We start from the raw sequence: 25,926 nt of genomic DNA, 5'->3' as shown, positions 1-25,926 counted from the left end.
ATGCGGAGGTGGCCTCGCGGCGTCTACCGCAGCCGCCCCTCTCTGTGCCCCCCGTGCACCCGGCGCATGTCAGTGTGTGTGGTCCTTTCACTCCATCCAGACTGTGAACTGGGCTTGAAAACCCACAAGCGATTAAGGAAACAGATTTCTTCATGGGGCTTAGGTGTGTGAACAGGCGCTAGCGTAAGACACAGATTCTGCGCTTACGACTGCATTCTAGTTATTGTCTTGAGAAACTTGGTTATGGGGGAGCCTCCATCCTTGTTCTGCGGAAGGTCCTTTTCATACTCTCCTAGGGTGTTTCAGGTTTCTTTCTTTTTCTCGACAAAGTTTCCAAAGAGACTAGTGATTGCATGTTGAAATAGACTTAAGATTTTCAGTCTGTACAGGTGACGGTCACATCCTGATTCAGAGCAGACTGAGTTACAGATACGCCCACAGCGCTTTTCTTAGCTGCCTGTACTCGGTCCTAGCGCCTGCTGGTGGCAGAAACAAAGCCACTGTCTGTATTTACGTCAGCGGACGCCTGCAGGACCCATCACCACAAATATATTTGCCATCTCAACGCCCTCTGCTCACAAGGGCAGAGTTGGGATTGCTCTCACATGAGATGACCTTTTGATAGAAAAATTTATTTCATGAACTTGAGACCAAGTAAATATGAGAGGTCTTTCCTTGGAAGTTCATCAATATCTGCCAACCCTTTCGGGAGGGTTCATTTTTAAAAGGTGGGGGGAGAGGGTCAACTACGCTCTAATTAATGACACCCACACATCTGGAGGGGGAGCTTCTGCCGAGTCCTCAGACCTGGTTTTTATTCCTGTTCACCTCGCAGACAACCATCTTGTTCTGCCCTCTGATTTGTGTTTGTTCTCATTAAGGCAAAGACCTTGATTTTTAACATTTGCTTAATGAGCTTCAATTTCTGAGAATTAGCTTGTTTAACTGAGTTAATTTACTGAGCTAACACAGAGGAAAACTCCTTTAAGTCGCGGGTTTCTGGGGTTTACTGGGTGTGTGGCTGTGCATTGGGGGCTGGGCGTCTGTGGGCTCAAGGTCCATGACCAGCACCCTCGTGGGTTTGCCATCTGAGCCGGCATCTCCATCCAAAGAAAAAGTACAGTTCAAAACACAAGGATAAACCCGAACGGGGAAGCGTTTGTCGTGTTGGTGCCTGACGTTACCAGACGCACTCCAGCCGGACGTGAGCCGGGACTGGGCGCGGGGGCGCCGGGCTCGCTGCGCCAGCCTTTCCGGCGGCGCCTCTGCGGGTTCCGTTGTAGCCGCCCCAGCATCAGGGGGTTTGTCAGCGAGCTCGCATCTCAGGTCCTCATTCAGAGGGTCACGCCTCTGTCCGGGGTCCGCCACCTCAGCAGGCAGCAGGGACCCGCGCCAGTTGTTAAAGAACCGGCGGCAGTGAGGGGGCGTGGGGCCCCCTCCTCCGAGGGCCCCGGAGGAGCCGGGCTCCGAGCTGTTTCTGAGCGGAGAGGGGTCTGTGTTGCCTGGCAGCGCCCGCTGCCGGCCCAGCCTCACTTCTGGGCTGGGCTGGGAAGGGGGCTCTTGGGCGGCGGCGGCAGGTTGCGGGCGGTTTGGCACCTTGCTCTGATCATTGATCAATAAAGAACTGCTGTCGGACAAGGTTCTGAATCCCTGGCCAGAGCCAGTGGGAAAGTGAAGTTCCTCTCTTATTGCTTCTTTCTGATAATAATTTTTAAGAGATGATTATGTTTTAAAATCTTATTTACAATTTGTCCACATGTGAACATTAAATAGCTGATTATTATGTTGGCTGATAACTGCAGTGATGGAAATGTACACAAACCTCAATTGGCTAAATGGAAGTGGTTTTCCTGGGCAGAACAATTAATTTTTTTTTTTTCCAAAAAGGGTGGTTGCAGGTTCTACTGGTTGGTGCCCTCCAATGTCAGGAGTTCACGAGGAATTGAATCCACAGACACACGCACATTTAGGTTACTCTGAGTTTCAGATGCAATACTATTGGAAATGACCTAGAAACTATGGGATTTTAAACAAGTTGTTGTAACCTGCTCTAATTCACAGTCTCCTGGACGTTGAGGGTGTCTTCATTGTGCCGGTGTTGTAGAAACTCCCTATAACAAACTCTCCTCATTCTGGGGACCTGGTGCCATGCCCTGTGCAGATTCAAATGCTTGTCTAAAACTGGGCCATCAACCTGGAAGCAGCAGCTGGTATCCAGACATCCAGGCAGGCTCCCCTCCCCCGAGCAGGTCTGTCCGGCCGTCCTCCAGTCTTATGGTCCAGCCCAGGAGCTAAGGGTCACGTGGAGATGGTCATGGGGTGGCCTAACCTATCATTCAGGTTTAACATGCATTTCCATGTTGTCCTTTAAAATAAAGGTAAACTCACTGTGCATTGTAGAATTTTTACTGTTTGGAGTGGTCCTCCAAGGGGATCCGTGGCCACTGAGTCTGGATCCTACGCTCGTCTCACTTGCTGTCCCCACGCTCCTCGTAGGACACACGTCGCCCTGTCCCCGAACAGGCTCACGGCCCAGATGGGCCTGACGTCAGGGGCCGTCCTACAGAGCGACCTGGGCCTGGTGCTACGACGCGGCAGGTGAGTGCTGGCTCCACCGGTTGGTGCACCTTTGCGGATGCTCGTTACCATGGGGAGGCAGGCACTCGGTCAGCCCTGCTCTGCAGGGCTGAGCTCCCCCGCAGTGGTGGCCAGGCTTTCCCCGGCGGGGTTCACGCAGGAGTGAGCTTGTGACGCCGACTTGCTGGATGTTCCCCGAGAACTGCTGTGCGCCCACCCCGGGGCGTCTGCCTGGGTTCAGATCTGCCTCTGATGATACCGCAAGGCCTTCCTTAACTAGAAGTCGAAAACAAACTAAAAAGGTAGTTGAAATTGAAATATCATAAGGAAACTATAAATGGGTTTGTTGAGACATTAACATTGATTAGTCTCGCAGAGTTGCTTGGTCTCACTTAGTCTGTGCAGAGCCTCACTGCTTCATCCCTTCCCACCCCGACTCATGTTGGGGATGGCCCGGCACCCGCACGCACACTCCGGTTGGCTGGCTGGGCCAGGCTTGCCCTCCTCTCCGTCTGGTCATAGGGTCAGCGTGTGCCCAGGGCACTCGAGAACGCCAGCCGACTCTCTAAGCATGTTGTTATAACTCTATCGAGGTGCTGCGGCGAATGCGAATTTGCGAGATCATTTGGGCAACTGTTCCCCAAAGAAAACCAAATAAATCATCTCTTGCTATCTTATTTTTATTACTTTTTTCTCAGTTTACTCCCTTTCTCCATACTGTTGGAAAGATACGGACTTTATAGGCACATCTTGGCACCAAAAACCAAATCTGCTAATAATGGCCTATGAACAGCAGATAAAAGTATTTCAGCTTCTGATTTCACCTGTACAGTGAAAGAGCTGTAATGACACATGGAAACTGAAGCCGTTAGTTGCGTCCACACTGGGCGTGTGGCATGAGAGATGCTGGAAGTCGTTAGGAGAATAGTTTAAATGATTTGCACACTGGAGGCCCCTGGGGGTCCTGTAAATCTGTGTTAACCTTGTTTGCGTCTGCTGTTTGATAACACTGTGAACGTCACATAATTAGGTGTCTCATAAAAACTTTGGAAAAATTCTACTGTATAACATATAATGAAAAGCAAATAAAAATACTTAACATGACCTCAGTGGATGAAACAGGGCCTGGTGGAGCAGCGGGTCTGTCTCTGGCTTTCGGGTAGAGCCCGATGTCACGTGAGGGGAGAGAGAACAGTCAGAAGGGAGTGGGTATTACGGAGAGAATGCTGACGTGGCCAAGAGTCAGCACCATGGACAATTTTATGATAAGTAGGTGACAGGTGACCATTTGAGTTTGGGGGACACTGAACAGGTGTAAAGTTAAGTAGGGGAGGGGAGACGTGGCAGATTAAGAGACCTGGAAATGGATTGGAGTCCGGGCGGTGTGATGACCAGACACGGGCGAGGCGGACACACTCTGGCCCGAGAGGAAGATGAGCCAGGGGGACTGACCGTAACGCCCTGATGAGCCAAAGTCCCGCGCTGAACCAGCGCCGCCACCTGCAGAGCGGGGCTGAAATTTATTGACACAAACCCTCCCAAGAGCCAAGTCCGAGTGGGCGCCTTCCAGGCCCACAGGGCGGGCCTCAGCGGGCACAGGCCTCGTGGAGCTGCGGGGAGGAAGCCCTTCCCTCCAGTGGAGGCCGGACTCCCGAGCAAAGGTCAGCGTACAGGCATGGGGCCTGCCTATTGCAGCCTGTCTTTAAAAGTCCAGTAATGCATCTGGCGTTTGGCACAGCTCAACGACCTTAAACTAAGTATTTTGCTACCAAATGAAACTGAATAGACAGGAAAAGAACCTTCCCTCTATCCATTGCATCATCGTCTGTGCCCAACTTTTCCATTAAAGGGTCGTGTTTCGCTCTAACCTTGGGACCGCCTGGGACTCGTCCTTTCTTACGCTGAATATCCAGTATCTCGAAGTCATCACTTTGCCTTCGCCGCAGAGCGCTCCCCTCCCTGCGCCAGCCTTCCCCCAAGGACCGCGCGACTGGCAGCCTGTCCGCCTGCCGCAGCTGCCCCCACTCTCCCTTCGGCTGGGCTCCGGGAAGCTCCGCCTCCTGCTCGGACCGGGCTGTGAATGGAAGTTACCCTCGTGCCCTCGCACCCCACGCCCAGTGCGACGTCCCGGACAGCGGTGGCCGCACTCTCCTGTGCGTCTCCATCCTCACACCCCGTGTGGGTTTTGTTCTGGATCCTGGGGCCTCTCCCTGGCTTTCTGCTCAGAGAGACTAGGCTTACCCGCCCCAAACAACCGTGCAGCTTCCGCTCTTCGTTCCTCTCGTCTTGGAACGCCCACGCTGTCACGTCGTCATTGTAAACACCTCGGCGTCACAGAAGTCTGTGAAGCAGTGAGCCCTGATTGGAAGTTGCTGGGGATTCTCCCAGCACACGATTATTGGCTCTTTTACTGCGGGATTCATTAGCTTAGATGGCACAGTCCCATGTTTGCCTTTTTGTCCTTCTAATTTTGACTAAATCTAGTGGCTCTGAGTTTGAATTCCAACAAAAATGTACTTACTTTAATTTTCTGCTTTTGATTCATCAGAAGACACTGTGTTTGCCTGGAAAACAATATCCATCTGTCCTGTGGTCAGTCAGCACCATCTTCTCAATCAGCTGACCCAACACTCTGTTCTGTGTGGAGCAGGTGGACAAAACTGCAGGCCTGTCCATGGGGACCCAGACCCGTTCCCTTGTGGGACATTCCTGACTTTACTCGCTGCTGCCACTGTCCTTTGAAACCCTTAAACGCTAATTAAGTTAGTTTGTGGCGCATGTCATTACCATCCTATTCTGCCTCGCTCTGTTCTAAGACAACAAGCCCTTGGAGCATTTGAAATGCTCTGCTTCCTTCCGTTTGGTTGCTTAGTGAATCTTTGGTGCCCACTCCAATGCCCAATTTTGATGACAGTAACGGTGATTAGTAAAGGAGGCCGTCACGCCCTGGAGAAGTGACAAGTCAAGAACATTGCATTAGATTTATTTCAGAACAAGTGACAGGCAGGTCAAAGCCCTGAGAACAAGAGGGGTTCATTTTCAACGCAGGTGCCAACCAGCCCATAGTTCTGCTTCTGATGCACATTGTGCCCACTGTGATCCCTCAAGTGACTTAAAAGCAAAGCCACAAATGTGATGGCTGACAGGTGCACAGGCCCCACATCTGTGCAGTCAGGTGAGGGACAAGGACAGCAGACATCCGAGCCCGGTGTCCAGCACAGGGCGCCGAGAGGAGGGCGGGTGGCCACAGCCCCCTGGGCCGGGGAGCCGCACTCGCGTGTCTGCAGCGGGCAGTCCCCTCCGCTGACCGAGGTGCCGGCAGGGCCCCGCACACACCTGCACGTACTCAGGCCTTGTTCCTGGGCTGCGGCTGCAGCGGTAGCCAAGATACCTCCTCTCAGACTCCAGTGCAGCTTCCCCTCAACCAGGCTTCCTCGCTCTGTGATCAACGCACACGCTTACTCCTCCATACTCATTGCCCTCGATGGGGCTGTCCTTTCGTCTAGGCCCAGAGAGCGGTGCACCTGCCTGTCCCCCATCCCTGTTTGGCCAGGGAGAGCGACGGAAGGACAGGTACCTGGGGGAGGCACTCACTAGCCCAGCCCCCCACCCTAGCCACCATTACCCTATTGACAGAAGTCAGGGACTCTGGTGATATGGGACACGGGAAAGAAGCCCAATAAAACAGCTTCAGTGACAGTGTTCCCACACTCAAAGCAGGTCCCCTCTCCAAGGCACTGCTGGCAGGGAGGGCGGAGCCCGAGAGCAGACATGGGGTCACGTGACACACAAATTCAACCCGTGCATACATTTGGATTTCTGGGGAAACTGTTTTGAATGCTACAGAGTTCAAGTGCTGATCTAGTCAGATGTTCAAATGTCAGCCTTCTTGCCAGACTGACTGGTCTTTGCGATGCCTAAATACAGTCAACAGAAGCTATGCAAAGTCAGAATACAGCCTGCGACTATGTTCTTGGAGGTCTGGGCGGTGGGCGGGGTAGGGGGGCTGATGCCTCACCGAGTTGTGTAGGGAGGTGGTGGGAGTTGTTTTGCAATAATAACCAAAATATAAGTGTAAGAAATTACCATCATGACTTCTTTGATATTCTTTCTTTTTTCTTAAAAGAGTTACTTCAAAACAGTTGTTTGCTGTCCTGCCTTTCCAGCTCCCAAGGAAGGTGTGAGGCTGTTTGTTGGGTGTGATTAGAGGCGGTGGTGTGTGCCTACTCCAACGGTGCCCTGTAGAATTTATGACAATCGCATACTGTTTGCAGACCTGACTGTGTGTTTTCATTCTTGGAGTTTGCACACTCCTTGGCACATAAATGTCACTCCGTTTATTTTTAAAATTGTGGCTACATTAACTCTTGCATGTGATTGAACATAGGCCATTTAGGTCTTTCCTAAATAACGCTGGGGAGTACTGGGACAGATGCCCCTGGGTGACACAGCCAGGACAGCCCGGAGCACCTGGGTCCTGCACGGCAGCCCCTGAGATCCCCGTGGAGGCCTCCAGCCAGGAGCGGGCAAAGCCAGGCCAGGGCACTCGCCCTGACAGCCAGCGTCTCAGCACCCGCTGTGTGGTCCCCGCATGGCACGCTGCCGCATGGCCGGGAGGCGCTCCCTGCGAAATTGAAAAGGAGAGAGAAGAGAAGAAGCAACCGGTTCCTGTGCTTTCCGCGAACAGCCTGGGCTTCCTGCTGGCCGGCAGCCGCTGCAGAAACCCCCTCCCATGGAGCCCAGGCGCCCACACCCCAGCGCGCCGCCGGCTTTGATTGGTTCCGTGGGACAGTGCGGGGGTGCCCGGCCCTGAATGTAGCCCCTTACTTCCAGGATGGTGGCTGCTGAAAGTCCAGGCAAGCCTGGTTGCCCATTCAGCCTGAAGAGAGGAGGAAAGTGTTTTTTCTTAAAAAAAAAAAGAAAAGAAAGAAAAAAAAGGCATCAGACCCAGTCCTACAGAAAACCCTACTGTGCAGTGTGAATGGTTGGGGCAGAGGAGCTGAGGAAAGCCAGCACCTTCAGCAGGTTGTGCACGAAGGATTCAGCCCATTACAGACGGTGTATCAGAGAATGAAACAATACAAAATGAATAAAAATTGGTTGATGTGCTTTTCCTCAAATGTGGCAAATTTTAATGTTGAATTTGAGGTGCATTTATTAACAACCTACTGTGTCCAAAGTCCTCGGTAGGTGTTTATTGGGTTGAACCGAGGGCACTGCTGTGACTCTGTGACGAAGACCCAGCGCCAGCCCCCTCAGAGCCTTCTGCTGAGGATCGAGCCTCACCGGTGGCCGAGAGCTTGGCTGACAAGGGGGTCCCTGCGCTCCCTCCCCAGTGACTCTTTCCTGATGCTCTGGGGTGAAGCCTGTGGCCTCGGCGCTATTCCGACAGCTCCCCCTAGGCATCACGTGCCACCAGACACAAAAATGGACAACTGGCCATGAGGCAGGTGAGAAGGGAGGACGCAGCCCCATCCCCGTCAGTGTGTGGGGGACCCTGGTTTTCATCACTTTGTGTCTGAAAAGCAGGAGGGGATGTGGCATTTCACTGAGGCCACCAGGAAAAGCTCCGCGAAGGAGCGCATCTCTGGACTTTCAGTGTTAACATGCGGAAGGACAGAGAGGCCTCGGGAGAGGGCCTCAGGCAGTGACAAGGAAAATGTGGGTGACTTCCATATGACAGTTACCGTGGGTGGGTAGTTTCTGCTTGCTAATAAGAAACCGGATACGGGAATCGAGATGGCAGAGGAGTGAGTGGAGGTCACACTGACCTCCTCCCAGAACCAATCTGGAATCACAACTAAATTATGGAGTAATCCCCTGGAACAAACAACTGACCAATAGTGAGAGAGGAGCCTTACAACCTTGGACAGACAGAAGAATCAGCTTTAGCACAACCTAACTGGTAAGGAGTGAGGTAGAGACTCGAGGAGGCAGGCGGAGAGCCCACAGGTGGCAGCACCAGAAGGATATTGAAACGGCCAGTTGGATCCCCCTGAGAAGAGCAGGGTCTAAACCATAAGTGGGATCTCCAGCCCACAGGACCAGAGCTCGAAAAGTACACAGACAACAACCAGCTGCGAAAAGTGGCAGGATTGCTCTCTGCCAGAGATGGGTGGCTGGAGAGGCAAAGAGCCTATTAAAGGGCCAACGCATGAATTTTTATTTGCAGTTACTTACCCTGGTCTCTGACAAAGGCAGGGGCCGAGTGGGCTAGAGACGCCAGAGAAGAGACTGGGGAAGGAAGCTCTGGGGAGGGAACTGGGAGAGTAGCTGGCAGGATCCTGGTGCTGACTCATCCCCCATGCGGCAGCCGCCATCTTGCCCAGGCAGACCATGCCCCTGAGCGGCAGCAGTGTGAGAGGACCCAATAACCCCGCACCCAGAAGGGACTCCGCCCCACCCTGAGCTGTCTAAGGCGCCCTGCTGAGGGCAGAGTGACTAGATTAACAGGTGAAGGAGACAGCCATAGACAATAGATTCCTGGAAGTCCCAGACAGACTGCCTAAGGTCAGACCGGGACAACATCTGACATCATCAGAGGCAGATCCAGAAAGAGAAAACAGTGGTCTCCAACCATAGAAGTTCACACCACAAAGTCAGGAAATCAAGACAGATCAATTTAAGGAGAAGCAAAAAAGGAGTCTCACAAATAATGGAAAGAGAAAGAAATACCCCCACTGGAAGGGAAAGGAAGAATCCCCACAAAAAGAACTAAATGAAATAGAGGCAAGTAAACTATCAGATACTGAATTCCAACCAACGGTTCTAAGGAAGCTCAATGAGCTCAGTGAGCTCAGAGGGAATTATAAACAACTACAGGGAAACTACCAGGAACTTACTGCAAACTATATCAGCATGAAAAAGGACACAGAAACTATCAATAAGAGACAAGAGGAAATGAAGAATACAATTTCTGAATTGAAGAACAAAGTAGAAGGAATCAAAAGCAGGTTAGATGAAGCTGACGATTGAATCAACAAGCTGAAGGATAAGGTAGAAAAAAGCTGCCAGAAAGAGCAAGAAAATGAAAAAAGACTTAAAAAGAGTGAAGAGGCATTTAGGGAAATGCAGGACAACCTGAAACATAATATCCATATATTAGGGATACCAGAAGGAGAAGAGGAGGAGGAAGGGATAGAGAACCTGTTTGAAAAGATAATGATGGAAAATTTCCCTAATTGGAGGAGAGAAAAAGTCACACAAGTCCAGGAAGCACAGAGGGTCCCACTCCAAGACACATCATCGTTAAAATGGCAAATATCAAAGACAAACAGAGAATCCTAAAGGCAGCAAGGGAGAAAGAGGTAGTAACATACAAGGGGGCCCCGGTATGGCTAGCAGCTGACTTCTCAACAGGAACACTGCCAGCCAGAAGGGAATGGCAAGAAATATTCCAAGTCAGGAGAAGCAAAGGCCTGCAACCAAGACGGCTCGACCCAGCAAGGCTCTCAATTAAAATGGAAGGCGAAATAAAGACTTTCCCAGACAAAAGAAGGCTAAAAGCATACACTTCCACCAAACCAGTATTGCAAAATATGGTAAAGGGACTGCTTTAAGAAGATGAAGAAAAAGAATCTATGAATACCCAGTTCCTTTCACAGTCGCCAATATTTGATATAACCAATATTTTTAATACATATTAATCTGATTGTGACAATGATGTGTTATTTTGTTCCTTTATTATTTGTTGAAACTAAACCTGTTTTTGTATATTTCTCGGCCATTTCTATTATTTTTAAAAAGCTTTAAACAACTTTTAGATATTCTTTATCCATTTTTTGATTAAATTTGTTTGTAGAATTCCCCCCCCAAAAAACTTTATTAACCCTTTTTTAGATGTGTTGCAAATACTTTCCTATTGTATTACTTGTCTTTTAACTTTTTTATATGTATATTACTGTATAGTCTTAAGTGTTTAATCATATTATCAATATTTTACTTTATAGCTTCTAGGTTTGAATATGTCACTTCAGGGTAAGAAAAATATTATTTTGTATTTTCTCCTACAACTCCTTAGAATTACATATTAATTTTTAACTCACCTGAATGTTTTTTGTATAATATGTGAAATGGGGCTCTATATTTGTTTTATTTCAAGTAATAGTGGTTCATGAACCTTATTTGTTGAATAAGCCTTATTTTCCCCCTTGATTGTTAGATAGATAGATATGTTTGTCCCTAGAATCTCATTTTATTTCATTGAGGTACTTGATTATTTCTGTGCTGGTGTCATGTTGTTTTAATTGCTGAGATTTTGTAATGGATTTAAATGTTTTAATATTTTATAATGGATTTTGACATTAAAAAATAAAATCAACTTGCATTTAAAAAAAGAAAAAAAGAAGGAATTCCTCCTCTTTTGCAACAACATGCATGGAATTGGAGAATTAAGCTAAGTGAAATAAGCCAGTCGGTGAAAGACAAATACCATATGATCTCACCTATAACTGGAATTTATTCAACAAAATAAACTAACAAACAAAATAAAGCACAAGCCTGGAAACAGGGAGCAGACGGAAAGTGACCAGAGGGGACGGGGAAGGAGGACAATGGTGGCAAGAAGGGGAAGGGACTAGACAAAGAATGTGTGTGAGTGACCCGTGGACACGGACCACAGGGTGGGGACTGACTGTGGGAGCGGGGGCGGGTGGGACGGGTGGAGGGGGCAAAGGGGGAAAAATTGAGACAACTGTAACAGAATAAACATGATTTAAAAAATTAAGGGAAAAAAATGGATACGTTTATGAAAGGGGTCTGTTTTCAGCCGTTGTTTCCTCGCACTCCAAACATCACACCTGCAACAGTGAGGCTGAACGTGCGTGGCAACGGTGGGTAGGCACAGCCCCTTTGACAAAGGGTAGGTGCCCTCAGCCCCTTTAGGATGAGACAAGGATGGCAAGAGTGTGAAGGTGCAGCCCAGCGCCCTTCGCACTCTGAGGGTCAGGCAGGCCGGCTTTCACCCGTGACGCCGCTGTCGTTAACCACGGTGGCTGTGTTTGCCTGGACGCTGGACAAGGCCATTTGCGTACATTTTTCCGTTTGCACCATCTTCAAAACTGACCATGGATGGGGCCACGTGCGAGGGAATCACCAAGAATGACAGACTAGGTCACCCATCCTGCTGGGTAGGCACGGCTCGTATGCTGGCTTTTGAATATTTAAACCGCAGGACTCGAGGAGTGGACCGGGAGGAAACCCCGAAGGCGCTCACCATCCAAACTGCAGCGCCACCGGGCGCCGAGGGAACCCAGAGCCAGCGTCCAGAGCGCGTTGGCGTAGTTGACTTTTCACCTTTTATTTGTTGCCTCATCATTGAGCTTCTTCTGCCTCGAGTTGTTTGGTGCCAAGATAAAAGACAAAGTCCCTTTTCTCAAGATCAGCCCCACAAGGCAGAGATTGTCACGATCTGATCAAGGTGACAAAGGAAGGCTGGTCGCGAGCCAGCGATCCCCAGTCCCCTGTGGGGGAGGCCGCCTCAGCCTGGCCGGGTGGGCGGGGCTGTGAGGGGGTCAGGGGGGTGACGCTCACTCTGGTTCCGAAGGGCGGGCAGGAGTTCCCGTGGCCGTGCGGTTCTTTCTTTGCTTTAAGATTTATTTTTAGATGGAGGAGAGGAGAGGGAGAGAAATACTGATGTGCAGGAGAAGCACCGACTGGGTGCTTCTCGCATGCTGCCACCTGGGGACCTGGCCCCCAACCCAGGCACGTGCCCTGACCAGGGATCTAACGGGAGACCTTTCGGTTTGGGGGACAACACCCAACCTGCTGAGCCGCTCCAGCCAGGGGCGGGCAGTGCTTTCTAAAATGTAAGCTACAAAGTTTGGTTACATTAGACATATTTGACTTACAATTCTGGAATAATGCTGAAACATCCATACGTGGGCTTTAGGAAACGAATTTGCGGGACAGCTCAGCAGCTGATCTTCAGCAGGGGGATCAGGCGGGTTAGGAACACGAGGCGCTGCGGTGGCTTCAGGGGGAACTTGGGCCTGTCCGGCCGGCGCTCACGCGGGCAACCTGCGCATGCGCGGCGGTGCGCGAGGCCCATCCGGCTCTTCGCTTCGCCCTGTCCTGCCTCTGGCTTCTGTTTGCACGCGTGTAAAATCTCACGTGAGTTGTTGATCATTTGTGTCTAGGCGTTATTCTTCATACGTTTCTGTGAGGTTTTGTTTTCTTTATTTTCCGCGGCGACTTTTATTTCCTACCTAGAAGCCACCTACAGTTGAAAATTGTGCCTTTGCACATGGAAATCTTTGGAAGATCAAGAAGGTTCCTCATGGAGAAACAGGCCCGAGCATGAGTCTGCGCATGTGCTGGGCTGGACTGAGGCGCCCGCCATCACCGGCAGCCGGGCCGTAGGGAGGGAGGACCCTCCTGTGGGACTCATCCCACACCGGAGCCAGTCGCTGGGGGTCTGCAAAACCTCTGTCCAATTTTCTTTTAAGATAAGTAAGTTCCCGTCTCCTGGAAGAGCTCATGGAAAGCTATGTACAGATGTAGGAAAAAAGGGGAAAATGCAAAGAGCAGAGGACCCGTGGGGCTGGGCTGGCTTGGAGCCCTGTCCTCTGTGAGTCAGGGTCTTACAGTTTCTCCCTTTTATGTGACCCCGGAGCTGGTCCAGCATTACATGTTTATTGATCATCGATCGGAGGATTATAATAGAAGTAATGCATTTAATATGAACGTAAACCTGCTTCACATTTCAGACGCCAGACAGTGTTGCTGCACGTGAGGGAACGTAACCAACCACCCGCCACACGGTGGTTCACGACAACCACCCAGACTCTCCCAGACTCTGGTCGGCTCCTCCAGGGGTCTGCGTGGGGTCTTGGCGGCGTTCTGAGAAGGAAGCTGCGAGGTGGCTGACCACCTCACTCTGGAAGGGCCGCCGCGTCCCCCGCTCTGTGTTGGTCATGAAGGTCGCTGGCCAGCCCAGGCCCAGTGGCAGCAGATTTTCTCTCCGGATGGCAGGACCGGCAAACACATTATGCCCAACTTTACCTGGTCACGTTTTATCTTTCTGTTTCAAATTTTCAGCATGCTGTATTAGATTGCATCTTTACCAAAGTACTAAAGAATGTTAGGAAATGAAGCTTTAGATTCTTAAGTGTGTCTCCCAATTTTGTCTTAATTTACCACTGGGAGAGAGACATTTACATCTGCAAGGAGATAATGAACAAAGTTATCCTAAGAACTGAGCAGAGCCTGGTGAGGAAAGGCGGCGTGCCGATTTATACGGGGCGCTGGGGCGTACCGCTGCGAGGAGCTTGAATAGCTTTTGAAACAGGTGAAAAGATGTGAAACATAATCTAGCTTGTCAGGCATAGTTTTCTCCTAGACTTTCAGAAACATGCAGGGTTCTCTGAAATGCGCCAAGATGCGCCTTCCTGGCTGGGTGCTCTGCTGTTGCTCGTGTGCGCAGTGAAGTCAGTCTTGCTGTCCTTGGACCAGACCCTCCCGGGTGCTGTCGTACCTGGGACATGGGATGATCCAGCCCAGTGCAGAAATGCCTGCCGCTCCTAAGATTTTCCCTCAAATGAGGGTCCTCCGCCAAGTCCTCTGTTTCTTGGAATTATCCTCATTTTCAGTATGACTTTCCTGAAAATCTCAAATCACAGATAAGGAACTGTTTTATGTGATGAACTATGACCTCCTTCTTCTGCAATCTGATTTCTTTTGGCAGCTCAAAATAGTATTGCAGTGTGCTAAAGTGCGTTCCGAAGTGGGACACCTGGCCGTGCCTGCGAAGCAGGTGTCCTCCCTGGGCTTCATTTCTAAGGGCGGGGCAGGTAAGGCTTGGGACTTGATTTAGGAAGAGGTTCTCAAAAATTAACCCTGGTTGACGTGTTCTTATATGACTTAGTAAGTCACATTAAAGGAGTTTAAAGCTTCTGCCCTGGCCGATGTGACTCAGTGGACTGAATGCCAGACTGTGAACCAAACGGTTGCTGGTTTGATTTCCCAGTCCGGGTTGCGGGCCAGGTCCCCAGTGCGGGGGCACTCGAGAGGCAATCACACATGGATGTTTCTCTCCCACTCCTCATACCTTTCCCCCCTCTTTAAAAATAAATAAATGAAAAAATATTTTTTTTAAAGAAGTCTGACATCCAGTTTTTCTATACAAATCAGAATATCTGATAATATTGGACCAGCGATTCCACTTGAAAAGACAGGTGTTTGACCCGGAAGAGGTGGGGCTTGGCAGCCCTGTCCCCTCACCCCACTCGCCTGCTGGCCCCTGCGAGGCATCTGAGTTTGAGATGGTGACGGAATGATGGCTGGGAGCAGCCAGACCCCCTCCGATGTCCGATGGGCAGAGGCTGATGAGTGGGGGCTGCTCCCGGGCATGTCAGTGGCGCCACCGTGACAAGGGGTCGGGGCTGCGGGCGCGCGGGCGCGGGGCGGAAGGGTGCCCGACGGAGGCCGTCCGTTCCCGACCCGGCGCTGCCTCGCGGAGCGCGGCCGCCTGCGCCGCAGCCCAGATGGGGCCTCCCGACTCACACAGGGCGCCAGCCACCCTCCGCGGCGCGTTGGATGTGCGAGCCAACACAGGCTGCAGTTTTTACTTCTCTCCACACTCTTGTGAAGCCACAAAGAGTGGGGAAAAATAATTATAACTCCGAATGACCTTGAAATCTGGATTCAGGCATTTAGGCAAACGGAACAGTAGGCAGATCCTTTGACCCGACCCTTTGGGTTGGCACTGTGTTTACAAGATGTGCCGTCACGGGTTCTGCTTTGTCGTCATTATTGAATTTTCCACAGAGGATAGTTAAGATTTTCATGCCATTTGGAAATTTGAAGGTGGATTGAAAAGCACAATTACCACGTGACTGTAGTTCCACTTTCTGAAACAAAGAAATGAAATGGATGTACATGGATAATTTTGAACATTTTCAAACTTAGTTGTTAATAATAGAGCTCCCATTATTGGGTGCTCATTATATGCTAACATTTTAAGTATTTCACATGAGTTAACTCATTTACCCTCATTAGATATCCCCACTCTACAGACGGGGGTCGAGCCCGGAGAGGTAAGAGGACTCGTCTGGACTCACGGGGAACCGGGCGTTTTCCCGGGGGTCCTGTTTGCAAGGCCGCTTTCAGCCCCCCGCTCCACGCCTTGGGGTCTCCCTCCCAGGCAGGGGCACCGCCTCCAGGTCGGTCCCTGCGCCTCCTTCCGGGCATTGCTGGGTGCGGCGGAGTCATTCGCTCGGGCCCTCGGGACACTGTGAAACCTGAGGACTTGGGTCGCCACCGCGAACAGGGCATCAGCAGGCAGATGGGTGGACACACGGACTCACCTTTTAAAGTCCCGTCAGCCCCGCGTTTCCACTGCGAATGCTGTTTTTCTAAGATTGTCTGAGTAGAGCCAGCGTATTCTTTCCACGCTGGAGGGTGTGGTCATGTGCGCAGGTGAACGCTAAGGTTAGGACATTGGAGTTCGTGGGGACCGGCCTCTGGCGCCAGATTACAACCCAAGCGGGCACAGGGGACGCGGGTCCCCGCAGCTGGCGCGTCTCACAGCGCGGAGCGGCCCGGCCCCAGGCCTCTAAGGTAGGGGCGACAATGCAGTACCCGCCTGACACTGCTGTGAGGTCAGGCGAGGTGATGTTGATGTAAAGCACGTGCCGTGTCCGCCGCGGGTGGCGGGCGGCTAAGCCGCGCTGGCAAGGGCGGCTGCGTTGCTGCTTCCAGATGCGCTGGGTCCTCTCAATGGTTGCAGGGAATGCAGGAGAAGAAATTCTCCCAAAACATAAATATAGGTAATGCAAAACTGTTTTCCACAGTGCTTATAGACGGTTTTAAAAACTGAAAAGCTAAAAGGAGCGATATTTTCCAAAACAAGCGTGAAGAGCCGGGAGGGGAAGCCCTGCGGCGGGCCGGGTCCCATTCCCCGGGCCGTGGGCCTGCCCTTCACCCCTTGGGTTTCCTGGATGTTGTACAAGAACATAAAGGGCTTCAAAGCGCGCAGAGGCCATTCGACAGGTTTTATAGAAGCGGCGAGACCGGTCGCCACGCCCGCCTCCTCTCACTGTGAGAACGCGGGGCGGGGGCGGGAACAGGGGAGGCGCACTGGGGCCTCTGCTCTCCGTGGCGCACTGGTGGGCGCTTTGAGAAGGTTCAGAAAAATTTTCAGCCACAAATACATGCCCTCATGGTCTGCACCTGGCCCCAAATCCATGATTTCTACGAGAAATAATTTGCTAGTTGAAAATCTGCTCATTATGTGGTAGTGTCGACAGTTAGGAAAGCGTCACCTAAAAAGCTCTGTCTCCCCCAACCCCCTTTAGCGTGGGCACCACGTGCGCACACCAGCGGAGCCCCGCAGGCGCCTGTGTGTCTGCCAAACCCACGGCTGGTCCACCCTGCTTGTCCGTGGGCCATTGGAACGTTCACGAAAACGTCACTTCCTTTCTGGGCCGTTTGTTGCAAACTATCGGTATGATCACCGGGAACTCAGCTGTCCAGAGTTCACTGTGACTCTTCTCTGCCGGTCCCTGCATCTGGTTCACTCTGCGCTTGTGCTGGGCCGAGTGTACGATGGAACCTCGACAAATGGATACGCCCTCGTGGGGACTTTCCTTCCTTTGACACTTTGGATTCTCTTTCTCAGTTAGTGATGATGACTGTTCTGGTGAACATTTGGCCAAACAGTGAGTAAATATTTAAATTGAATTAGATGTTGAAGTGAATGCAAATTAAATTAGGTCTTTTTTTCCCCCTTTGTTTATCTTAATATATCCGCAAGTCAGATCTCATTGTGTGCTCAGTGATTTTTTTTTTTAAAAAAAGAGCAGCTTTTCGATTGCGGGAGGGAGGCGGGTGGATGGAGGTGGAAGTGGGTATAGGGGGAATAAATGGAAATGGGAAAAATACAATAAAAATAAACTTATTAAAAATAAAAAAACGAAAAACAGCAGTTTCTTAAAAATTAGGGAAATGCTATTTTGCTTAATCAGATTAATAAATAAATACTTATCAACATATCTCTGAGACCAAGGTTTTGAATCATTAGAAAAGAGACAGCCTTGAGGGAAGCATGCAGATAAAAGGCTTTACAACGTGGACCTTTATCTGAAGGCAGAGCTTTGGTACAGACCCGCCTGATGAGAGCCAGAAAGGAGTGGCTGTGAGGGACCGCTGTGTGTCGCTCGTGGGTACAGTTAGCAGCTTGAAAAGATGGAACGGCTTGGGTATTCAGTGTGCACAGTTCTGCGGTGCACAGTTTCATAAATTCTGACATGTATAAACCATAACGCCATGGCCACAATCAAGATAATCACCATCCTGAGTTATCTCTGGATTGCTAGAGGTGTTTAATTGAGACATCAGAACAAGGTTCCGTATCTTCTCCAGCAAAATTTTACCATTATGTTGATTTTACCATTATTTAATTTAAAAAGTAAAATTGTGCGTGCGCACATGTGTGTGCTTGGTCACAACGCGTCGTTTCTGTAGCGTTAGCTTAGTCATTTTACGTGTGGCTGGCACTCCAGCCGCCGCGTGACTGGCCTCCAGCGGTGCCTTCGGAGGCAGCGTCACTGCTGCTGCAGAGCCGCGGGCGGACTGCAGAGGGCGCCGTGGCGCGGCAGCTGGGGCCGGGCACCTGGGCCAGGGCGGCAGGTCCGGCGGAGCTGCGGTCTGCGGGGGTCGCGGGGGGGCGCTGCCTCCCGCGTCCTGGGTCCGGGTGCAGAGCGTTCTGAGGCCGCGCGGTGCTCGCGGCAGTTATCGCTCAGGACTCCCACGGAGGGAGGGTCACCCTGACCCCCACTCGCAGAGAAAGGGCTTCTGCCTGGTTCTCTTCTCTCCGCTGCGCCGATCCTTGGACAAAACACGGGGCGAGGCCAAAGCAGGCTCACGGTTGAGAGTGCGCGGCACAGAGCTTATTCTTGTGTTATGATTTATTAAGTGTTGCATTATTTTCCATACAAACAGCTGTTAGCCTATTTTTGCTTCACCCCTCCCCTCCGTATCTTCAGGCGCCCCACCAGCCGGCCTCGCAGGCCACCGCGCTCCGTGTTCTTTGGCCCTCTCCTTGGCGCAGCATCGGCTCCCGTTAATTTCCATCTGGCTGGGATTGGCTGCCACTCACAAACTTGTCCATGACGCTCTCCCTCTTCCTCCTGACGACCCTGGACTTGCTCAGAAGGAGCCGCTCATCTTCCCTCCGCTGTGCTGGACGTGTGTGCGCCGTGGCGGGGTCCCTGGCCGTGGTGCCCGCGCCACGCTGCATCCGACCGCGGCTTCGCTGGCAGGCACGCCCGGCCCCGGACGTGCGCACAGGGAGGTGGGTCCGAGCGGCCCGCTGGCGTCGCCGGGGCATCCCCAGCGCGGTGTCCAGTTGGTGACGCCTTCGTGTTCCCCGGTGGGTCCGGCCCTTGGAGCCGCCGGAGTCAGAATTCCAGAGCGCAGGCCGGCCCCCCCCCCTCCACAGCTTGGCGAGTTTTCTTACCTGAGTCCAATTTTTTTCCTGCCAGAGAGTCGATCAGAATTGACTAGCGTTGGTCCCTTTCAGGCGTCTCTGCTTTTGGGACCCATTTGTTTTAGGAAGCGTTGTATGTATGGAAAACTTTCTAGTTTTTGCTGAAGGCGGATCCTGTTTGAAGGGGTATTAACTTTTAGATACAATCCTGAGGCACTGCAGAGCCAGAGTCAGGGAAGTCAGACATCGCACATACCGAGCGCTGCTCATTATTTCAGCTTTTGGAAAGCTAAGTTTGGAATTTTGGTTAGCCATTTGCTTAGGGAAAAAAACCCAAAATAGCTGTAGATATTTTGCTCTTTCACCTACACTCAATGTGTATATACATGGGTGATCTAAATAAAGTGATAAATGAAGCCCAGCACAGCGTAGTGATTGAGAAGTGCTAGGGCGAACTGTGTTTCAGGGTTTCCATTTCCTTTCTGTATTTGCTTACATGAGTTGAATTTATTTTGAAAAATTAGAAAATGCAAATGAAGTAAAATTGATAAAAGTCTAGCCAAGCAATACAAGAAAAGAAATAAAGGAAACACAAATCACTAGCATCAGATGGGACAATGGTACTATGAGTGCTGTCCCCATGGACATTAAAAGACAATAAAGAAATAGTTTGAACAACAAATTAGAGCAAATGAACCAATTTCTTGAAAAACATAATCTACCTAAAGTCATACGGAGGGATATAGTTAATCTGAATAAGCCTATTTCTGTTAAAGAAATAATTGAATCAATACTTAATAAGCTTACAATAAAGAAAGCATCAGGCCCATTTGGTTTCACTTCTGAATTCTACCAAATATTTAAGGAAGAAATGATACCAATTCCCTTCAATGTCTTCTAAAAAATATAAAGAGAGAGGACAATTTCTAAATGATTGTGCCAGGCCCTAAGAGCAAAACCAGATAAAGACATGACAAGAAAGGAAAACTATGAACCAGTATCTGTTAAGAAATAGGTGTAAAAATCCTCAGTAAAATATTAGCATATAGAATGCAACAATGAATAAAAGTATTTATATGTCATGACTAAGTGGGATTTATCCTAGGTGTACAAGTTTGGTTCAACATTAAAAAATCAATTAAAATAATCCATTTTATTGATCTCAATAGACCAGGCCAAAGAAGAATTATATGATTATATCAACAGATGTAGGAAAACATATGACAAAATCCAACATCAAGTTTTGATTTTTAAAAAATTCAACAGACTAGGAATAGAGGAGAATTTACTCACCTTGATTAAAAAAAAAAAAAAAATCTACAGCAACCCTGAGTTAACATCACGCTTAACGGTGAGCGGCTGGACGCTTCCCCCCGAGCCCGGGGCAAGGCAGCGACAGCGCCTCTGGCTCTGCACCCCGTGGACGCGTCGCTGGTGCCGGACGACAAGGGAGGAAAGCGTAAATACTGGAAAGAAAGACAGTTGTTCGCAGATGGCATGACTGTCTAGGTAGAAAACGCTAAATAATCAGCAACAACAAAAACCCTTATGGTACCACTAAGTGAGGTCACAGGATACAAATCGGTTGCTTTCCTATATAACAGCAATGGACAATGGCAATTTTAAGTTAAAAACACAACAAGTATAAATCTACCAAAACATGTAGAAAGACTATATGAGGACTGTAAAACTCTAATGAAAGGAATCAAAGAAGATATAAATAAATTGAGGAACATTCCATGTTCATGGATAGGAAAACTGAATATTGTTGAGATGCAACTTTTTCCTAGTTTGAACTATAGATTCAGCACAATCTCAATCAAAATCCTAGTGAGTTACTTTGTGGATAGTGACAAGCTGATTCTAAAGTTTACATGGAAATGCAGAAGACCCAGAAAAACCAACACAATACTGAACAATAACAGAGTCAGAGGGGGTGAAATTGGGTGGCCAAAAAGTCCGTTCGGTGTGGGTGGCCAAAAAGTCCGTTTGGCGTGGGTGGCCAAAAAGTCCGTTCGGTTTGGGTGGCCAAAAAGTCCGTTCGGTTTTTCCGTACACTGGCCCTAGTACCACTTAGTTGTCTTTAATTTCATTCAAAAACAATTTTGTTAGATTGTATTGTGACAGCTGTCATATCAGCATGCATTTTAAAAAACTTACCCAAATTGGTAAATTTTTGTGTAGCCACTTTAATATGGAAGATGGAGGAAAATAAGCAACATTTTCGGTAAATTATGCAATATTTCAAGAAAGGTAAAAACAACTGAAATGCAAGAAAAAAATTTTGTGCAGTGTATGGAAAAGGTGCTGTGGCTAATCAAATGTGTTAAAAGTGTTTGGGGAAGTTTCATGCTGGAGATTTTCCCTGGATGATGCTCCACAGTAGGGTAGATCAGTTGAATCGAATCGAGACATTAATTGAGAACAATCAACGTTATATCACGTGGGAGATAGCCGTGACAAATTCAAACTATCCAAGTCAAGTTTTGAAAATCATTTGCACCAGGTTGGTTATGTTAATTGCTTTGATGTTTTCATTTCACTTAAGCAAAAAAAAACCCTTTTTGATTATATCAAGAAGTGAATTTCCACATGCGACTCTCTACTTAAATGTAATGAAAATGTTCCGTTTTTAAAACAAATTTTGATGGACGATGTAAAGTGGATATTTTACAATAATGCGGAATGGAAGAGGTCATGTGGCAAGTGAAATGAACCACCACCAGCCATGCGCCAAAGGCTGGCCTTCACCCAGAGAAGGTGATGATGTTCATGTTTTCGGATTGGGGGGGGTGCTCTATTATGATATCCTTCTGGAAAACCAAATGATTAATTCCAACAGGGACAGCCCCCAATGAGACCCACTGAAAGCAGTGCTCAACGCAAAGTGTCCGGAATTAGCCAACAGAAAACTCGGAATCTTCTTTCAGGACAATGCGAGACTGCACCTTTCTTTGATGATCAGGCAAAAACTGTCACAGCCTGACAGGGAAGTTCTGATTTATCCGCTGTATTCACCAGATGTTGCACCTTCAGATTTTCATTTATTTTGGTCTTTACAAAATTCTCTTAATGGAAAAAAATTTCACTCCCCTGAAAGACTGCAAAAAGCACCTGGGTCAGTTCTTTGCTCAAAAAGATAAAAAGTTTTGGGAAGATGGGATTATGAAATTACCTGAAAGATGGCAGAAGGTTGTGGAACAAAATGCTGAATATGCTGTTCAATAAAGTTATTGGTGAAAATGAAAAATGTGTGTTCTATTTTTACTTAAATAACAAACTAACTTTTTGGCTAACTCAATATTACCCAACATGAAGGCACAATACGGCTCCAATAAGGAAGCCAGTGTTGCATTGATGAAAGAATAAACACATAGGTCAATGGAACAGAACAGAGAGCCCAGAAATAGAGCTATGCAAACACAGTCAATTGATCTTTGACAAAGGGCAAAAGCAATTCAACAGAGAAAAGAGTCTTTTCAACAAATGGTGCTGGAATAATTGGACATCCACATTCAAAAAAAAAATAAATCTAGATGCAAATGTTATATTTTTCACAAAATAACTCAAAATAGACCAAGACTTAAATACAAAACATGAAACTATAACCTTCTAGAAGATAACATGGGAGAAAATATAGGTGACCTTGGGTTTAATAGTGACTTTTTAGATATGAAACCAAAAGCTTGATCTATGAAAGCGACATTGATAAGTTGGGCTTCATTAAAATTTATATTTCCTGATCTGCAAAAGCCACTATTACAAGAATGAAAAGCCACAGCCTGGAAGAGAAATCTTTGCAACAAAACCCTCATATTTGATAAAAGTATCCAAAATATATAGAGAGCTTTGAAAACTCAATCATAAGGAAACAAGCAACTTAAAAATGGGCAAATGACCTGAACAGACGCCTGGCCAAAGAAGATACAGAGATGGCAAACACGCCTATGAAAATATGCTGGACATTATATGCCACTAGGGAATTGCCAATTGAAATGACAGTGAGACACCTGTACACACTTATTGTCATGATTAGAATCCAAAAACTGACACCACCCAACACTGGAGAGGACCCCATTCATTGGGGCTGGGAGTGCACAGGCGGCAGTTTCTCAGCAAAGCTGAGTGAGAGGAAAACTTACGTCCACGCAAGAAGCTGCACTCAGGTGTGTTTAGCAGCTTAGGCGTAATTATGTGAACCGGAGGCACTCACGATGCCCCCTAATGCGTGAATGGGTACCCTGCGTGCCGCCCATGAGGAGACACAGAGGGGCCTTACACCTGTCGGTCACCCATGCATTCATCCACGTATCCACAGAACGTGGCTATCAGTCAGTATTTTTGGCACCAGGAACTTGTCCTTGGGGTTTAATTCCAGTGGGGAAAAGACATCAGCCAAACAAGACCGGAGATACGTATATCCTGAGGAGCTGGGATGGACGCTTGAAATAGATCCAGCTTGTTCTAAAATAGTTACAGGGCACCTGACTTGGCTTTCGTTAGAAGACTATCAGCCTTAGCTAAGGCTACCATTGACAACTGTCTGATTTCCCCCCAACTTACTCTCTTTTCAGGCAAACCCAAACCCTTGAGAAGGTGCTAAGATTGGTTTCTGTTAACTTACAACAAATAGCCACTGAGTGTCTTCCCCGTCCTTGGTTTCATGATGAATGTCTAGAGGCTATTTCTTGATTCTGGCTGCCAACACTGTTTGATGTGGAAAAAGTATTCTGTCCCAAAGAATTCTCTGCTTCGTCAAGCTTTTTGGATCGTGACAGCTGCACATTTTCATGTGTATTCTTTCCTCTTTGGGTTTTTTTCACTGGTAACAACAGTAATACTAAGATAGCAGCAACGTGAAGGCAGTGATACCAGGAGCTGTAGACGCGAAGGACGGTTTTATGGACAGCAGCACGAACGGCCCAACTGCCCACCTCCTGCTCTCGGCGTGACTGCCCAGGCGAGGGCACCGCACAGTCAGTTCAGGAGAGGAGGTTCAATGAAATAATGTCGGACGTTACTTCTCACCGCTCGCGCTGCCCGCGTCATCAGCACCCCGGTCAGGAAGGTCAGGTGGTAGCCTGGGTACATGCCGTGCCAGGCGGTGGTCAGCACGCAGGTCTGGATGGTGGGGCTCTCGGCAGCTTGCTCATAGCACACCCTTTTAAGCCAAAGAGCTGTCTGAATATTCCAATTATCAAGAAGCATCTCGACACTTGTTGACATCTCTATCTGCCGAATCCTCAAATTGGAAATTAGGTCCCAGCGAGCTTCTCCATTTTTATCATATCCTCTGAAACCGAAGCCTGCAGCATTGTTAATAGCATCAGCTAATGTCCATGCAAAATAGTATTTGAGTCTGGCAGCCAGAAGAGAGACGTAGAGATAGATGACCTTTGTCGGCCACGAGGCTGTGGCTTGGAAGTGCTCATCGATGTTGTACTCCACAGGGAAAGCGTTCGAGACGGTCAAGTGGACCAACAAGGAGAGTCCACAGACCAAGAGCTTCTGAGTAACTGCTGCGGGGAGACAGCTCTGCCCTGGCTCGGTGTGGTGCTTCTTTGCCGCTCTCGCCTGGCTGTGCCACGTAGTATAGTCTGCCTTCAATGAACGTGATGTAGTCCTTAGCTAAGACCAAGTGCTGCTGAGTGTGAGGTTCGAGGGGAAAGTGAAGGGGTGTGAGGAGGGCGTTCTGGTGGGACAGGCGGGTGTGGGAGGCCCAGGTGGGAAGGGCTTGGTGCCCGGAGGACCGAGAGGCCACAGAGAGTGGAGGGGCACAGTCATGGAGGCTCTGGAATTGTCACCGCGTTCTATGGGATTCACTGGAATTGTTCAGACATTTGCTAAGCAGGGTCCAGTGGATCACGTGTCACTTTTCTGGAGGCATGGAGGAGGGGCGCAGGGAGCTGAACGGAGGCTAGAGGCCTGCTGAGCGTGGCGAGGGCCGCACAGGGCGGGGAGGCGGGGAAGGTAGGGAGGAGAGTTAGGGTGGAAGAACGTACGGGGCCTGCAGAGACCGAATGTGGACCCAGGGTTTGGGCTGGGCTGGGTGCCATTTGTGGAGACGAAGGAGTCTGGGGGAGAAGCGCATTTGGGAGGAAAGGTCCAGAAATACCCGTGAGACTTCCCAATGGATGTGCCAGGCGGGAACCGGGCAACACGGGAGTCACCAGTGACTTCGTGAGGTGTCTCCTCCAGGTGTTTTGAGAGCACGGGACTAGCCTGGAATGAGTTTTCCATCTTCTTTCACTTTTTATAACATTTATATAATAAAAGGCTTGGCATTAAATGCTAAGAAACAGGTGCTTAAATGGCCAGAAATTGACTGAATTTGATAGTCTTCATGGTCTAGAAACAGTAACTGCTTTAAACATAGTATTTTCTAAGAGTAAAGGTTTATTTTAAGTGGAACATATTCTTTGAAATAAAGGAATAGAGTAGTAGTAATGTCTTCATGTCAATCTTGGAAAGTAGTCGAAACTCACTCCAGTATCCATCATCGCACGTTTGCTGTAAATGGCCGCAGTCGTTCGGAACCGTGCAGAGCACTAAGCAAAAGCAGCGTGAGTGCTGCTCTGCACTGTTGAAACACACGGGACACCTGGGGATGCGTTGCCGACGCGTCAGCATCCAGCACTGCAGACCTTCGCTGTCCTTGTGTGGAAAGCCAGCGATACAAAGTCGGCAGAATCTACACACAGGACAACCCACTCATCCCCATAAATGGAACGTACGGGCACATCTGAACGTTTATTTCAACATAAAACAGGGGTAAGATGTTTCCGCCTCGTTTGTAATAAAAGACTGCTATTGGGGTTTTAGCAAGTGATAGAATATTAGTGGTCCTGTTGCCCCCCTCCCTCCTCCACGGCCCCTTCTTCCCCGCAGGAGAGGGGGGCAGGCTGCCGGGCCGGGGCTCCCAG

General features: G+C 49.1%; 1 pseudogene; it reads right to left on the bottom strand.

Moving 5' to 3' along the window:
* Positions 1 to 23,664: 23,664 nt before the first annotated feature.
* LOC129088333 (lysophospholipid acyltransferase 2-like) lies at positions 23,665 to 25,503 on the bottom strand (annotated as a pseudogene).
* Between the last annotated feature and the right edge of the window lie 423 nt (positions 25,504 to 25,926).

This window comes from Pteronotus mesoamericanus, unplaced genomic scaffold (assembly GCF_021234165.1).
Source record: "Pteronotus mesoamericanus isolate MK-2021 breed Mesoamerican mustached bat unplaced genomic scaffold, CSHL_Meso_final contig_163, whole genome shotgun sequence".
In the NCBI taxonomy this organism is placed as follows: domain Eukaryota; kingdom Metazoa; phylum Chordata; class Mammalia; order Chiroptera; family Mormoopidae; genus Pteronotus; species Pteronotus mesoamericanus.
Note: the sequence above shows the minus strand (reverse complement) of the source record. Positions and strands in the feature narration are given on the sequence as shown.